This window comes from Ambystoma mexicanum, chromosome 2p (assembly GCF_040938575.1).
Source record: "Ambystoma mexicanum isolate Mex_15411 chromosome 2p, UKY_AmexF1_1, whole genome shotgun sequence".
NCBI lineage: Eukaryota > Metazoa > Chordata > Amphibia > Caudata > Ambystomatidae > Ambystoma > Ambystoma mexicanum.
In genome coordinates, this window is record NC_090923.1 from 309,069,334 (window position 1) to 309,086,164 (window position 16,831).

The window sequence follows — 16,831 nt, forward strand, 5'->3', positions numbered from 1 at the left end:
GTAAAAATGAAGGACTGAGGATATTTCTCAAAGTTCTTGCTCTTTTAAATGTTACAGAAGGATTTTCATCAATATAATTTTGGATATGTGGATCCAATTTTAAAAGTTCCCAATTCTTTTTGAGAATCTTCCTCATTACAGAGTTGTTAGCACAATAAGTTGTAATGAATCTGATCCGTTCTGGCTTGTTTTGATTTAGTCTACTAGAGATAAGTGTATTCTCTCTGTTAAGTCCCCTTGCTTGTACGCGTGCTTTAGCAATGTTTTTTGTGGCATATCCTCTGGCTAGAAAACGGGTTGTAAGTAGTTTGCTCTCCTGATCAAAGGTTGTTTTTGCCGAACAGTTCCTTCGAGCTCGTATGAATTCCCCTTTAGGGATGTTTTTAATTACGGGATTATGATGACAACTCGTTGCAAACAGAGTTGAGTTTGCCTCTGTTGGTTTCCTGTATGTTTTGGTCATAATCTTGTTTTCTTCTATGTAAATTCTTAGGTCTAGGAAAGTAACTTCTAATATTCTGGATGTTCTCGTAAACTGTATTCCTAAAGTGTGTTGATTTGCTCATAGTTTAAATTCTTGCAGCTGGTCGTCATTGCCCTTCCAGATGAAAAAACATCATCTATATATCGGTTCCATAAAACAACATTTTCTTCATAATTAGGATACGAATAAATATGTTGATCCTCGTACATAGCCATTACAAGGTTAGCAAGTGCTGGAGCATACTTTACTCCCATAGCCACACCACAGTTCTGTCTATAATATTCCTTGGTAAAAAGAAAAATGTTGTTTTTCAAAGTCAAGAGCAGCATTTCTTTAAGCATCTCTATTGATTGGTGACTTGACGCTGTATCTTGTGAGAAAACGTAGTCTATAGCATCCAAAGCTGTGTTATGCTTGATCGAAGTGTAGAGTGCTGTAACATCGCATGTGACTAGGATGTAACCAGGTTGCCAAATGACACTTGTTAATTTGTTGATAATTGCTGTTGTGTCTTTAAGAAATGACTTGGTTAGATTTACTTTGGGCCTAAGAATGTTATCAATGTATTCTGCCATATTAACCGTAGCCCAACCCATTCCACTGAGGATAGGTCTCCCTTCTGGAATTCGCTCAAATGGTTTATGGACTTTAGGTAAAAAGTAAATAGTCGGTAATGTGGGATGTCTGATTTCCAATGCTTGTTTTTCCTCATCGGATAAAAGACCTTGACGGTGCCAGCATGTAATTGCTCCCATGAGTTCTTCAATAATATTTGATTTAGGATTTGATGTTAACTTCTCATAACAAAATGGTATCTTTAGATGATTGTAGGCCATTGTTATATAATCTTCGCGGTTCATCACCAAAATTTTACCACCTTTGTCAGCTGATTTGATCGTAATTGTGGAATCTTGTTGCAGGTCTTGAAGAGCTTTTCTTTCTGTTCGTGACAGGTTGTCAAATTTGTATTTGATTTTTGACATTCTGTTAAGCTTTGTTGTATAAAATGCATCATTAAGGTCCTTAGTCATTGTTTTGTAAAACACATCAATTAGGTTATCTGGCATTAGCTGAGATGTAAATCTTGATTTATTTCTCATTTCTTTTGGCGCAAGACTGCTTTGTTGAATACGTAATTCATGTAACGTCTCATTAATGAATATAGTTAAGATCTTCTATTGTGAGTTCACTTGGCATAATAGGAACTTCCTTTTGTCGATACGTATTAGTCACTTGAGTAGCAAACCATTTTTTGAGTTTGAGTTTTCTGACAAATTTAAACAAATCTATGTGGACATCTGTGGTATTGTAATCTATTGTCGGAGCAAAAGAGAAACCTTTGTTCAGTAAGGAAATTTCTTCTGTTTTTAGATGTCGGTTAGATAGATTGAGAACAAGATTATCTACTTGGTCTTTTTCGCTGTCTCTCTCGCCGCAGCTCTTGTGAGTCTTCTGAAATCTTCTAATGTGTCGGGATTCACTGGATCTCCCACTCCCACGCTTCCCCCTGGACCTGTGACGGGTTGTTGTTGCATCATTTGCGGTGGAAGTAAAAAACTAACTTTTTTCTGATACATGGTACGGTTGCCTTTTTTAAATCTTCTAATTTGGTTCAAGAAACCTAATCCTGTGTTTGGTTGGTCGCCTGTATCTGTTTCCTTGTCCATTTCTTTTCCTTGATCGCCTTCTGACTCCGCATCCGAGCTGCCTGGTGATGAAGTCGGTGTACTCTCTCTCGAGACTGGTTTAGACAGTTGTTTGTATTTGTCATGAAATGCATATACTTTATCATCTTGATAATCACGATTATCTCTGAAAAATTTCCTCATTTTTCTTAATTTAATTTCATCTTGATACTCCTTTAAAATTTCGAACATCTTTTGATAATTTTTCTCTTTTGTAACTTAGAGTGCTTTAGCTTCTTGAATCTCCTTTTTCAAAGTGTCTATCTGTTCAGTAATTCTTTTATGTTCTCTGGTGGCATGTTCGACCAAAAGGTCTAACATGTTCTTGGAGCTAAGATTCAAATTCTTTTCCCATAATTCTACCAAGTCCTTATCATCGTCTCGTGTAAAGTCAGGAAAGATGAGAATTCTAGGTCCCCTTGGTATTTGTTCTTTACTTATGTAATTTTTGAGGGAAATGATTTCCCAATATTTATCTATTTCACGTCAGGACGCTCTCTCAAGTTTAACAAATTTGTAGCGTAAATCTTCCCGTGGTTTGGGCAGACTGGATGTGAATGCATGAGCGTTACTGCTTTTTGGAGTAAATTGTTCTATCGCATCTTCTCCTCTAGTTTCTAGATATTCAGCCATTTTAATGGATATTAGCTAGTTAAATCTTGGTCTGCAAGGTCCCAAGTGTCCTGTTTTGTACAAAAAATAAATCCTGTTGAGGAACCTTTCTCCAAGGAACACTTATCAAAAATGGACCTCAGCGTCCTTAGATCTATTGCAGCAATATTTCGTGTCGCATGAGTTGCGCAACAGTGGAGAAAATGTGGTTCCTCTACTCCGCTTTATAAATCTAAGAAGAAAAACGTTGTTGCACACTCTCTTTCATGCGCCACTTAAACCAAGAAAACTCCACTCAATTGGACTATAGAAATATATTTCTGTATTGGTGCGGGTAAGTGTCCTTTGTGATGACACGTGTTTCAACGGACCACGCCGTCTTTTTCAAATCAGGGCTAATTCAGTAGTCAGTGATATAATACAAATACACAAATAAACATAAAAAGTTGAAGTCCAACAAAACCATTCAATGTGTCAAGTGTAGCACAGACAGAGAGTGTGGGAAATGGGAAGGATTAATTGGGATGAACAGTGTAACATTAAACGTCAAAACAGAAATGGATTCATTGTATAATGCCTTTCAATAAACAAATTGGAGACATAAACGGGATAGGGATGGTTGGAAAGAAAAGAAAACCAAATAGAATGCCATGAGTTCATTTGTCTCTGAAAATGTAAATATGCAAATAGAATATAAAATCGTTTTTGAAATAGATGAATCTTACCCAATATTTTAAGTTGCCTAATTTGGAACGTTGCTTTTCAGCTAAACATAATGATTCACGGGATCAATCCCAGCCTGCCAAACAATATTCGGGTTATTGAATGCTATATTGGCACATCTGTTAACTTGTGACTGTCTAGTTAGTGTTCTAGGTGGTATAATTGAGTTCATAGTGAGTGTATTTGACCGGTTGGATAGATCATGTTTCAATTATGACTTCCTGTGAATAGGGAAATAAAGCACATCTTACGTGCTCTTAACAGGCGAAAGGGTAAAAGAATTTCTAGGTGTCAAATATAGTAGTTATACCACTCAGTCTAACATCGGGCTGCTTCGAGAATGTGCTTCAATATCTCCTTGTGCTACGTGTGCTCATTAAAGCGGTTTTATCCCATGCTGTGCGGGCTGGGGCAGCAAAATAATCCCTTAAGCGTGTCTTGCCTCTGCAATACCGCATTAACACCTCCGTACGATTCTGTCCGCGTTTGCGGAAGAATCCAAAATGGCGGCTTTATAAAGTTGTTGGTGTGGTTGTCACAGCAACCTCAATAGTCCTTTTTTAGTTACTGATATGAGCGCCATCTTTTAGTGTTGTGTAAAACCACCAAAATGCAAAGCAAAACTAATTCAGTTTGAGGAACAATTATCCCGGACGTTAATGTTCTGGATGGAACTCCAAAGTGCTTAATGAGTTATTGAATACCGAACTAAAGAAAAGCTATACACAATATATGAAAATACTGCATGTGTGAGTGAAGAGAAAGTGATGAGTATTTCCGAACGGAATGAAAATAAGGCAAAAGCATTTATGAACAATGTGAAAATACAAAAACCTAGTGAAAACTAGAAATGAGAGTTGTTAAAGAATGTGAACGGCAAATGATGTTGTTTTTCAGGTAGGTTTTTGCTTTACAAAACGACATATATTCATACCAGCTCAAGTACTGACAAGGGGGGCAGTTTTAGAAGTTCAGGTTTATTGGTAGAGGGTGCCTCACACATGGCTTATTGCTGCATGTATCATAGCTCAGCCATACAGGCTGAATGGTGAAAAGGAAATGGAACACACTGGCTCTGGTGAAAGCAGGCCCAGATATTCAATATGCCGGGTGATTCGACAAGGGAAGAATCACAGGAGTATTACTAGCCCCAGCCATGAAGGCTGGTAGTGGAGAAGAGGGATAGAGCATCATGGTTATGATAGATGTGCAGCTCGTAACAAGGCTGGAGTCTGGCATCCACCAAGCCCATTCAATGGCGTGCCATCAAGTCAACTGCAAGATCTAGAAGCACTCTGGATGAAATACTGCCTTGTGTCTTGGGTTAGTAGTCCTTTCTGAATGGAAGAACACATTTGTGTGAGCTAGGATAAGTGAACAGTGGATGGGGACGGAGAGTAGATATATGCCTAGGGCCTAGCAGGGGATTGGCCCTGAAGCAGGGTATGTAGATACAGGACTGCCAAACTGAGGGCATCATCACGAGTTTGGCGGTAGCCCTTAAATGTGGCAGTAATGCTATAACTGCCGCATTTATGCACCCACCCAATCACGAGTCTGGCAGCATTTACCCCCCCACTCCAAGCTGGGTGTAAATGAGCTGACTTAATGCCCATTTTCGGGAGCAATTAGCGTGGTGCGATTAGCACATGCTAATTGCGCTGAAAAATTCCCCTTTGGGTCCAGACCCAATGGACGCAACAGGGGATTACGTTTACCGCCCAACCCGTGATCCGGCGGTAATAACGTTGGACGGTTGGGCAGTAATGCAAATAAAGTTGGGCAGTAGCCCAGTCAGGATACCGCCCAACTCGTGATGAGGCCCACAGTCATGACAATGGCCCTTAGAAAGGTAGTACAAAGGCAGGACAGTAGTGCTAACCGGACTTAGTAGTATCCGCCTCTGCTGTATTAATTGGACATAAGGGAACATGGCATTGATGTTCTACTAGGCATAATGGATTCTTGCACTGCTTTGCTAACTGCACCGGCCTACATCTCTCCCTTTCAAATGTCCTGACTCCTGAGGTTCTTCATTCTCAGTAATCCTGGTATTTTGTTCAACACTTATTTGTCTATCACTGCTCAAATCAACTTAACAACACAACAAATACACTTCCAGCTTCTTATGATAAAGAAAACAATCCCTTGCCTAAACACTACACCGAAAATCACTCTTACCCAAGCGTAAAACACAAATGCCTTTCCAACAAACGTCAATGCTAACTTTCTTCTAGCATCAAAAGCCATATCCCAACCAGTGGTGGAAATGGAACAAATGTGGTGGGGGATCCCAGAACACAAGGGCTGGGCGGCGGAGGAGTTTGTGGGGGAGTGCCCAATGGGGCGTGGTCTATAGGGGTGGGGGTAGTAGACATCCAGCAATGCTGGGATAATTTTAAAGAAAAAAAAGCGCCGCCTGCTACGGCTACATGTACAACTGCATTATGTTATGTTATGTTACCTGAACTTGTAGAGCGCACGGTCGCCCAAGGGCATCATGGCGCTGGTTGAGGAAAGCTACCAAACAGGAAGAACAGTAATAGTCAAAAAGCTAAAATAAAGTAGTTTTCAGAGCTTTCCTGAAAGCCAAATGGTTAGAGGTAGACTTGAGTGGTAGTGGCATTACACACCAGTACCAAAGCCACGGTAAAAGGCAAGGCTGCCGACACGGGTGCTTTTTTTTCTTTTTTTGTTTTTTAAGTATTTCAGAGCGGTTCATGGGCTTGGGCGGCTGACTCTGGCCGGATCCCGAGATCCGGCTCCATATCTGGTGCCGGATCTCGGATCCGCCGAGAGCCGGCCCAATGACCAGCACTGTTCCCTAGAGGAACTTAAGGCCAGCTTCCAAAGGTCAGCTCAGCACAGCCAAGTTATTCTACAAACATGGTGACTGCTGCATTGCTTTGCTAGGATCCAAGCACCGGTGTTTCCAATATAAACTAGAGGCCCATCAGCTGTCTTCTCCTGTCACCAATTCAACCTCCCATCCGCCCGTCTTTCCAGACAAGACTGTATCCGGGAATGTCTGTATATTTATCAACCCGTGTCAATATCCACAGCATATTCTCTTTGCGCCTCGCCCTGTAACTGATCTGTAAATTATGTGCACCTTTGTAGTACGTTCCTATCATAAATTTTTCTGGCATAATGTAAATCTCATCCCTCCATTTAACCTGTAAGTAACTATAGCTACCTCGACATATGTTTGAAATCACTGTAAATGGTTCAAATATTCCGATTGTGTAACTACTGTATGTTGTATGTATCATCTCCATCATATCCCTGAACTTGCGGACAGCTGTTTCACTGTACCCTACCTTGCGCTTTGAAGAGGTCTCCTTTCAATCACGTTACAAAACATCAAATAAATAAATAAAATAACGGGGGACAACTCGTCTTGCCACTTTTGTTGTTAACTCGATATAGGGGAAATGGGCAAGCATTCCAAACTGAGCCTAATGGAATCTGAAATCCGGCACTGCATTGCCATCTGTGCATAGGTGGATCTGACAATGCTGTGCAAACTCTGCAAATTATTCAATGTTGTACGTATTTTGTAACTGGATGGTTATGGCTCATGTACGTGGGGTTTTGATGGCAATGCCTGGCAATGGGTGTGATAAGAGCCTTCTGATGGAGTGATTAGCAGGACCTCTAATGGCATTGCCTGGTGTATGACAACAATACCTGGCAAATGATCGGAGGGGCGTACCACAGCAAACTGAAGCTGTGTGAGAACAAGCGCCTTGGAGCTGCTTTTAGTGACGTTCTTTGCACTCTACAAATAATAAAAGAAACACATCATGCCAAAACTGACAAATGATGGTACATTTTGTGATGGCAAATGGAGGGAGCACCTGCGAATATGATGTGAACACCTTTGCCATAGTGAATAATATGGGCTTTGTCAATGCTTGCTTTGCCCGCCTTCTCACTTCCTGTCCTCACCACCTACCCCCTTCCCATTGGTGCAGGCCATTCACGTAGAGAATGTGGTATATATTCTGTTATTCCCATATGTGAAAGGGGTCCCTTGTTGGAAAAGCAGTGCGTGGTCAAAACGATTGCCAATTGAAGCACAGCGCAGAAGGCGGTAATCCCAGTAGCCTCCCTCTTCATGAAATGTTTACTATGAGATAAGAGCACATTTGTCTGCAAATATGTGTGCCAAGAGACAATCCTTCCTTGTGTTATTGCGTGTAGCGCTGCACATATTTCCAAACCTGTTTTCAAAACATAAAGCTATCTAGCAGCTTCTGGAAGGTATTTAAGTAGAAAAGGAGATCAGACAGCCCGGTATAATGAGAAGATGAAGAACCATAGCTGCAGGTCCCCAAAGAGCTTAAGGACTTTCAAAAACTGCTTGCAATGTGATACATGTGTGAAAGCAATCACACATGGGCAGCTGTAAGCAACATGCCTGCGAGCACATTACATAATGTCGGTGACAAAGCCACGGATCCTTTACAAGTGCGGTTTATGACATTTTAGTGCGCAGCATTGATGGCCTAAGAGCAGGGGTGTTGCTAGGTCAGGAAAAGATCTGGGGCTACACTAATGTCGGGACTGTCGCAACTCGGGGCTAGCTTGCCTTTTGGTTGTAGCCTCTGAGCTTCTATCTGGGGCTACAACCAAACGACCCGGAGCTATAGCCCCCACAGCCCCCCCCCAGCAACGCCTCTGCCTAAGACGTTACTTGTTATCTGTTACGACTTGTAATAAGGCTGGTATGTTACTATCAATATGAATGCTATCCAGAAACTCCTAGTATACTACACTTGCAAAGCTACAACTTGGACAGAGCATCATTCTCTCTCTCTTTCTATCTTCTACACACACACACACACACACTGCATTTCTATTGAACCATTTGGCGCAGTCCGTCCAATCATTTAAACGTTATAAAAGAACCGAAAGAAGATGTGGTTTTGTCTTTTGTATTGATGTTCCCACACAGGACAAATGCAAAATGTTTGCTATCGAGCACACATCCAAAACCCCAAAATGTGTTTTCTTGTTTGTGGGGGAAGGCACGAGAATAGCTCATTTTCTTGGTGTGCAGGAGATCGGTCCCTTATTGCTTATTGTTGCGAATATTAAGAGTGCTTAAAATTACAGGTGTAATGTTATATTTGACACCAAAAAGAATGTGGGGAGGTGTTAGGGAGAATTCTCAGAAATCTGCTAATTCCCTTCTACCTTAGAGACCCCCAGCTCTTTTGCTTGATTTTATGACTTTACATTTCTAACCTGGAGAGAGTAAGACCTTTTCCCACTCTCTCATGTAGTTTTCTGTGATTTGGACTCTGTGTTCCTTTTGACTTTGGAGTTGGACAAACTCCAAAGGCATCATCTATACATTGTGACACAAAGCACCTTCAGTGTAGTGGCAGAGGGGAGTCTCTCAGATTTCCCAAAGGTTTAAATACCTTCTCTTCTTTCCGAGAGCAGTGAAGTGAAATTGACTTTACTTACATTTTGTAACTTTGTAGACCCAGCGCACACTATCTTACAATAGGGTGGTGGAGGGGTATCCCCTTTCTCTAGTTTCTCATGTAACATGTTTATGTCACCCTTTCTACAATTAATGGCTGGTGGCAGTGGTTTACTTTTTCCTACCATTGTGTGTTTCTACTGCAGGCTGCAATTGAGGCTGCAGTAAGACACCCATGGATGCCCATTTTGTCAAAACAGCTCAGTCTTCTTTTTTTGCCATTTCTTGCTGGAAAGGTCATTCTTGAGATTTACTCTGCACGCCAAACCAGGTTTGGCCCCTTTGTTCATTTTGTCTTTGGCAAGATTCACCAATGAGACCCACCTCTGGCTCCAGCGTGTCTGGCAGGGGCAGGAAGTGAGGGAGGTGCCCGAAACTCCCTGTGCTTAATCCCCTTGGTTACAGGAATGCACCCAAAGGTGATTGGCCAGCTGGCTGTCCTTGGAGGACAGCCAACCTGCTGTGTGAGTGACAGCTAGGCTGCAAATTAATGGGAGAAACCTGCATATAAGGTGAGGCTTTTGGCTTGGAAGGCAGAGTCAACCACTAGACAAAGGAATCAGAAAACAAACTTTGAAGAGATGCTTGCTGCAACTCCCGGACTGCCCGGTAAAGCCCTGCTGCATTGCTAAGGCTCCGAATTCACCTCGACTAGAGAAGCCCTGCAACGGATGACTTCTCCCCTTGGGCTAATGGGACGAATCAACCCCAAAGCTAACTGTTCTGGACATCCTCTCAGAGCTGGCTGGACTTCCATTGCTGCTGGAGGAACCGATTGCCAGGGAGAGGAACACCAGATCAAGTGCATCATTTTTAATTCAGACCCAGGCATACAGGACTCCCGTGAAGCAGGACTGATCAAGCCTGACCCACCTCAATAGAGTGCTGGATCCCAGATGCGAGGAAAGTCCATAAAGATATCCGAGAACCGTGGTGGTGCTGTTTGCGAGAGCCATGAGTATCTGAAACCGTGAAGTGCCGCTGATCTGAAGTTTGCCCATTGCTGCCACCAAGCTTCCATTCGTAGTGCATGAGTCCCCAGAAGTCTTCCCTATTGTCCCCACGACTGAGGCCCAGGAATACAGGATCTGCAGACCTACACAAGAACAGAAGCCAGCTGGAACCAATTTTCTTCAAACCAAAGGTACTGAAAAACTAAGGGGACTTACCTATTGTTGGGTAGCTTTGCTAGCTCTCAGTTGAGACTTGACTTGGTTGCCTTTGCAAAAGTTGCTTTCAGTGTTGCCCCTCACAAGCCTCTGAGCTTGTAGCCCTAGGTGATTTCATTTTCTGCAAAGACTTGTAAAACATTTTGCACACATTTTTACCTATCTGCATAAAGTGCTTCAGCTCACCTAGACTTTTGCTCAACTAAAATGTGCTGTTCTGGCATCCTGAAAGACTCTTCTTACCTCTGACTTTGTGCTATTCCCCAGGAAAGGGTTAATTTACTTTGCGTTGGAGGGTTAGAAAAGTACTTACCTGCTTAAGAATATTTGTTAATCGTTGTTTTCTTTCCCTCTCTTTTCCTTTTGACACTAAATTCAGTATAGCTAGTTAAATCTTGGTCTGCAAGGTCCCAAGTGTCCTGTTTTGTACAAAATATAAATCCTGTTGAGGAACCTTTCTCCAAGGAACACTTATCAAAAATGGACCTCAGCGCCCTTAGATCTATTGCAGCGATATTTCGTGTTGCATGAGTTGCGCAACAGTGGAGAAAATGTGGTTCCTCTACTCCGCTTTATAGATCTAAGAAGAATAACGTTGCACACTCTCTTTCATGCGCCACTTAAACCAAGAAAACTCCACTCAATTGGAATATAGAAATATATTTCTGTATTGGTGCGGGTAAGTGTCCTTTGTGATGACACGTGTTTCAACGGACCACGCCGTCTTTTTCAAATCAGCGCTAATTCATTAGTCAGTGATATAATACAAATACACAAATAAACATAAAAAGTTGAAGTCCAACAAAACCATTCAATGTGTCAAGTGTAGCACAGACAGAGAGTGTGGGAAATGGGAAGGATTAATTGGGATGAACAGTGTAACATTAAACGTCAAAACAGAAATGGATTCATTGTATAATGCCATTCAATAAACAAATTGGAGACATAAACGGGATAGGGATGGTTGGAAAGAAAAGAAAACCAAATAGAATGCCATGAGTTCATTTGTCTCTGAAAATGTAAATATGCAAATAGAATATAAAATCGTTTTTGAAATAGATGAATCTTACCCAATATTTTTAGTTGCTTAATTTGGAACGTTGCTTTTCAGCTAAACATAATGATTCACAGGATCAAACCCAGCCTGCCAAACAATATTCGGGTTATTGAATGCTATATTGGCACATCTGTTAACTTGTGACTGTCTAGTTAGTGTTCTAGGTGGTATAATTGAGTTCATAGTGAGTGTATTTGACCGGTTGAATAGATCATGTTTCAATTATGACTTCCTGTGAATAGGGAAATAAAGCACATCTTACGTGCTCTTAACAGGCGAAAGGGTAAAAGAATTTCTAGGTGTCAAATATAGTAGTTATACCACTCAGTCTAACATCGGGCTGCTTCGAGAATGTGCTTCAATATCTCCTTGTGCTACGTGTGCTCATTAAAGCGGTTTTCTCCCATGCTGTGCGGGCTGGGGCAGCAAAATAATCCCTTAAGCGTGTCTTGCCTCTGCAATACCGCATTAACACCTCCGTACGATTCTGTCCGCGTTCGCGGAAGAATCCAAAATGGCGGCTTTATAAAGTTGTTGGTGTGGTTGTCACAGCAACCTCAATAGTCCTTTGTTAGTTACTGATATGAGCGCCATCTTTTAGTGTTGTGTAAAACCACCAAAATGCAAAGCAAAACTAATTCAGTTTGAGGAACAATTATCCCGGACGTTAATGTTCTGGATGGAACTCCAAAGTGCTTAATGAGTTATTGAATACCGAATTAAAGAAAAGCTATACACAATATATGAAAATACTGCATGTGTGAGTGAAGAGAAAGTGATGAGTATTTGCGAACGGAATGAAAATAAGGCAAAAGCATTTATGAACAATGTGAAAATACAAAAACCTAGTGAAAACTAGAAATGAGAGTTGCTAAAGAACGTGAACGGCAAATGATGTTGTTTTTGAGCTAGGTTTTTGCTTTACAAAACGACATATATTCATACCAGCTCAAGTACTGGCAAGGGGGGCAGTTTTAGAAGTTCAGGTTTATTGGTAGAGGGTGCCTCACACATGGCTTATTGCTGCATGTATCATAGCTCAGCCATACAGGCTGAATGGTGAAAAGGAAATGGAACACACTGGCTCTGGTGAAAGCAGGCCCAGATATTCAATATGCCGGGTGATTCGACAAGGGAAGAATCACAGGAGTATTACTAGCCCCAGCCATGAAGGCTGGTAGTGGAGAAGAGGGATAGAGCATCATGGTTATGATAGATGTGCAGCTCGTAACAAGGCTGGAGTCTGGCATCCACCAAGCCCATTCAATGGCGTGCCATCAAGTCAACTGCAAGATCTAGAAGCACTCTGGATGAAATACTGCCTTGTGTCTTGGGTTAGTAGTCCTTTCTGAATGGAAGAACACATTTGTGTGAGCTAGGATAAGTGAACAGTGGATGGGGACGGAGAGTAGATATATGCCTAGGGCCTAGCAGGGGATTGGCCCTGAAGCAGGGTATGTAGATACAGGACTGCCAAACTGAGGGCATCATCACGAGTGTGGCGGTAGCCCTTAAATGTGACAGTAATGCTATAACTGCCGCATTTATGCACCCACCCAATCACGAGTCTGGCAGCATTTACCCCCCCACTCCAAGCTGGGTGTAAATGAGCTGACTTAATGCCCATTTTCGGGAGCAATTAGCGTGGTGCGATTAGCACATGCTAATTGCGCTGAAAAATTCCCCTTTGGGTCCAGACCCAATGGACGCAACAGGGGATTACGTTTACCGCCCAACCCGTGATCCGGCGGTAATAACGTCGGACGGTTGGGCAGTAATGCAAATAAAGTTGGGCAGTATCCCAGTCGGCATACCGCCCAACTTGTGATGAGGCCCACAGTCATGACAATGGCCCTTAGACAGGTAGTAGAAAGGCAGGACAGTAGTGCTAACCGGACTTAGTAGTATCCGCCTCTGCTGTATTAATTGGACATAAGGGAACATGGCATTGATGTTCTACTAGGCATAATGGATTCTTGCACTGCTTTGCTAACTGCACCCGGCCTACATCTCTCCCTTTCAAATGTCCTGACTCCTGAGGTTCTTCATTCTCAGTAATCCTGGTATTTTGTTCAACACTTATTTGTCTACCACTGCTCAAATCAACTTAACAACACAACAAATACACTTCCAGCTTCTTATGATAAAGAAAACAATCCCTTGCCTAAACACTACACCGAAAATCACTCTTACCCAAGCGTAAAACACAAATGCCTTTCCAACAAACGTCAATGCTAACTTTCTTCTAGCATCAAAAGCCATATCCCAACCAGTGGTGGAAATGGAAAAAATGTGGTGGGGGATCCCAGAACACAAGGGCTGGGCGGCGGAGGAGTTTGTGGGGGAGTGCCCAATGGGGCGTGGTGTATAGGGGTGGGGGTAGTAGACATCCAGCAATGCTGGAATAATTTTAAAGAAAAAAAAGCGCCGCCTGCTACGGCTACATGTACAACTGCATTACACACCAGTACCAAAGCCACGGTAAAAGGCAAGGCTGCCGACACGGGTGCTTTTTTTTCTTTTTTTGTTTTTTAAGTATTTCACAGCGGTTCATGGGCTTGGGTGGCTGACTCTGGCCGGATCCCGATATCCGGCTCCATATTTGATGCCGGATCTCGGATCCGCCGAGAGCCGGCCCAATGACCAGCACTGTTCCCTAGAGGAACTTAAGGCCAGCTTCCAAAAGTCAGTTCAGCACAGCCAAGTTATTCTACAAACATGGTGACTGCTGCATTGCTTTGCTAGGATCCAAGCACCGGAACAATATACACATAAAAACCAACTAGTGTTTCCAATATAAACTAGAGGCCCATCAGCTGTCTTCTCCTGTCACCAATTCAACCTCCCATCCGCCCGTCTTTCCAGACAAGACTGTATCCGGGAATGTCTGTATATTTATCAACCCGTGTCAATATCCACAGCATATTCTCTTTGCGCCTCGCCCTGTAACTGATCTGTAAATTATGTGCACCTTTGTAGTACGTTCCTATCATAAATTTTTCTGGCATAATGTAAATCTCATCCCTCCATTTAACCTGTAAGTAACTATAGCTACCTCGACATATGTTTGAAATCACTGTAAATGGTTCAAATATTCCGATTGTGTAACTACTGTATGTTGTATGTATCATCTCCATCATATCCCTGAACTTGCGGACAGCTGTTTCACTGTACCCTACCTTGCGCTTTGAAGAGGTCTCCCTTCAATCACGTTACAAAACATCAAATAAATAAATAAAATAACGGGGGACAACTCGTCTTGCCACTTTTGTTGTTAACTCGATATAGGGGAAATGGGCAAGCATTCCAAACTGAGCCTAATGGAATCTGAAATCCGGCACTGCATTGCCATCTGTGCATAGGTGGATCTGACAATGCTGTGCAAACTCTGCAAATTATTCAATGTTGTACGTATTTTGTAACTGGATGGTTATGGCTCATGTACGTGGGGTTTTGATGGCAATGCCTGGCAATGGGTGTGATAAGAGCCTTCTGATGGAGTGATTAGCAGGACCTCTAATGGCATTGCCTGGTGTATGACAACAATACCTGGCAAATGATCGGAGGGGCGTACCACAGCAAACTGAAGCTGTGTGAGAACAAGCGCCTTGAAGCTGCTTTTAGTGACGTTCTTTGCACACTACAAATAATAAAAGAAACACATCATGCCAAAACTGACAAATGATGGTACATTTTGTGATGGCAAATGGAGGGAGCACCTGCGAATATGATGTGAACACCTTTGCCATAGTGAATAATATGGGCTTTGTCAATGCTTGCTTTGCCCGCCTTCTCACTTCCTGTCCTCACCACCTACCCCCTTCCCATTGGTGCAGGCCATTCACGTAGAGAATGTGGTATATATCCTGTTATTCCCATATGTGAAACGGGTCCCTTGTTGGAAAAGCAGTGCGTGGTCAAAACGATTGCCAATTGAAGCACAGCGCAGAAGGCGGTAATCCCAGTAGCCTCCCTCTTCATGAAATGTTTACTATGAGATAAGAGCACATTTGTCTGCAAATATGTGTGCCAAGAGACAATCCTTCCTTGTGTTATTGCGTGTAGCGCTGCACATATTTCCAAACCTGTTTTCAAAACATAAAGCTATCTAGCAGCTTCTGGAAGGTATTTAAGTAGAAAAGGAGATCAGACAGCCCGGTATAATGAGAAGATGAAGAACCATAGCTGCAGGTCCCCAAAGAGCTTAAGGACTTTCAAAAACTGCTTGCAATGTGATACATGTGTGAAAGCAATCACACATGGGCAGCTGTAAGCAACATGCCTGCGAGCACATTACATAATTTCGGTGACAAAGCCACGGATCCTTTACAAGTGCGGTTTATGACATTTTAGTGCGCAGCATTGATGGCCTAAGAGCAGGGGTGTTGCTAGGTCAGGAAAAGATCTGGGGCTACACTAATGTCGGGACTGTCGCGACTCGGGGCTAGCTTGCCTTTTGGTTGTAGCCTCTGAGCTTCTATCTGGGGCTACAACCAAACGACCCGGAGCTATAGCCCCCGCAGCCCCCCCCAGCAACGCCTCTGCCTAAAACGTTACTTGTTATCTGTTACGACTTGTAATAAGGCTGGTATGTTACTATCAATATGAATGCTATCCAGAAACTCCTAGTATACTACACTTGCAAAGCTACACCTTGGACAGAGCATCATTCTCTCTCTCTTTCTATCTTGTACACACACACACACACACTGCATTTCTATTGAACCATTTGGCGCAGTCCGTCCAATCATTTAAACGTTATAAAAGAACCGAAAGAAGATGTGGTTTTGTCTTTTGTATTGATGTTCCCACACAGGACAAATGCAAAATGTTTGCTATCGAGCACACATCCAAAACCCCAAAATGTGTTTTCTTGTTTGTGGGGGAAGGCACGAGAATAGCTCATTTTCTTGGTGTGCAGGAGATCGGTCCCTTATTGCTTATTGTTGCGAATATTAAGAGTGCTTAAAATTACAGGTGTAATGTTATATTTGACACCAAAAAGAATGTGGGGAGGTGTTAGGGAGAATTCTCAGAAATCTGCTAATTCCCTTCTACCTTAGAGACCCCCAGCTCTTTTGCTTGATTTTATGACTTTACATTTCTAACCTGGAGAGAGTAAGACCTTTTCCCACTCTCTCATGTAGTTTTCTGTGATTTGGACTCTGTGTTCCTTTTGACTTTGGAGTTGGACAAACTCCAAAGGCATCATCTTTACATTGTGACACAAAGCACCTTCAGTGTAGTGGCAGAGGGGAGTCTCTCAGATTTCCCAAAGGTTTAAATACCTTCTCTTCTTTCCGAGAGCAGTGAAGTGAAATTGACTTTACTTACATTTTGTAACTTTGTAGACCCAGCGCACACTATCTTACAATAGGGTGGTGGAGGGGTATCCCCTTTCTCTAGTTTCTCATGTAACATGTTTATGTCACCCTTTCTACAATTAATGGCTGGTGGCAGTGGTTTACTTTTTCCTACCATTGTGTGTTTCTACTGCAGGCTGCAATTGAGGCTGCAGTAAGACACCCATGGATGCCCATTTTGTCAAAACAGCTCAGTCTTCTTTTTTTGCCATTTCTTGCTGGAAAGGTCATTCTTGAGATT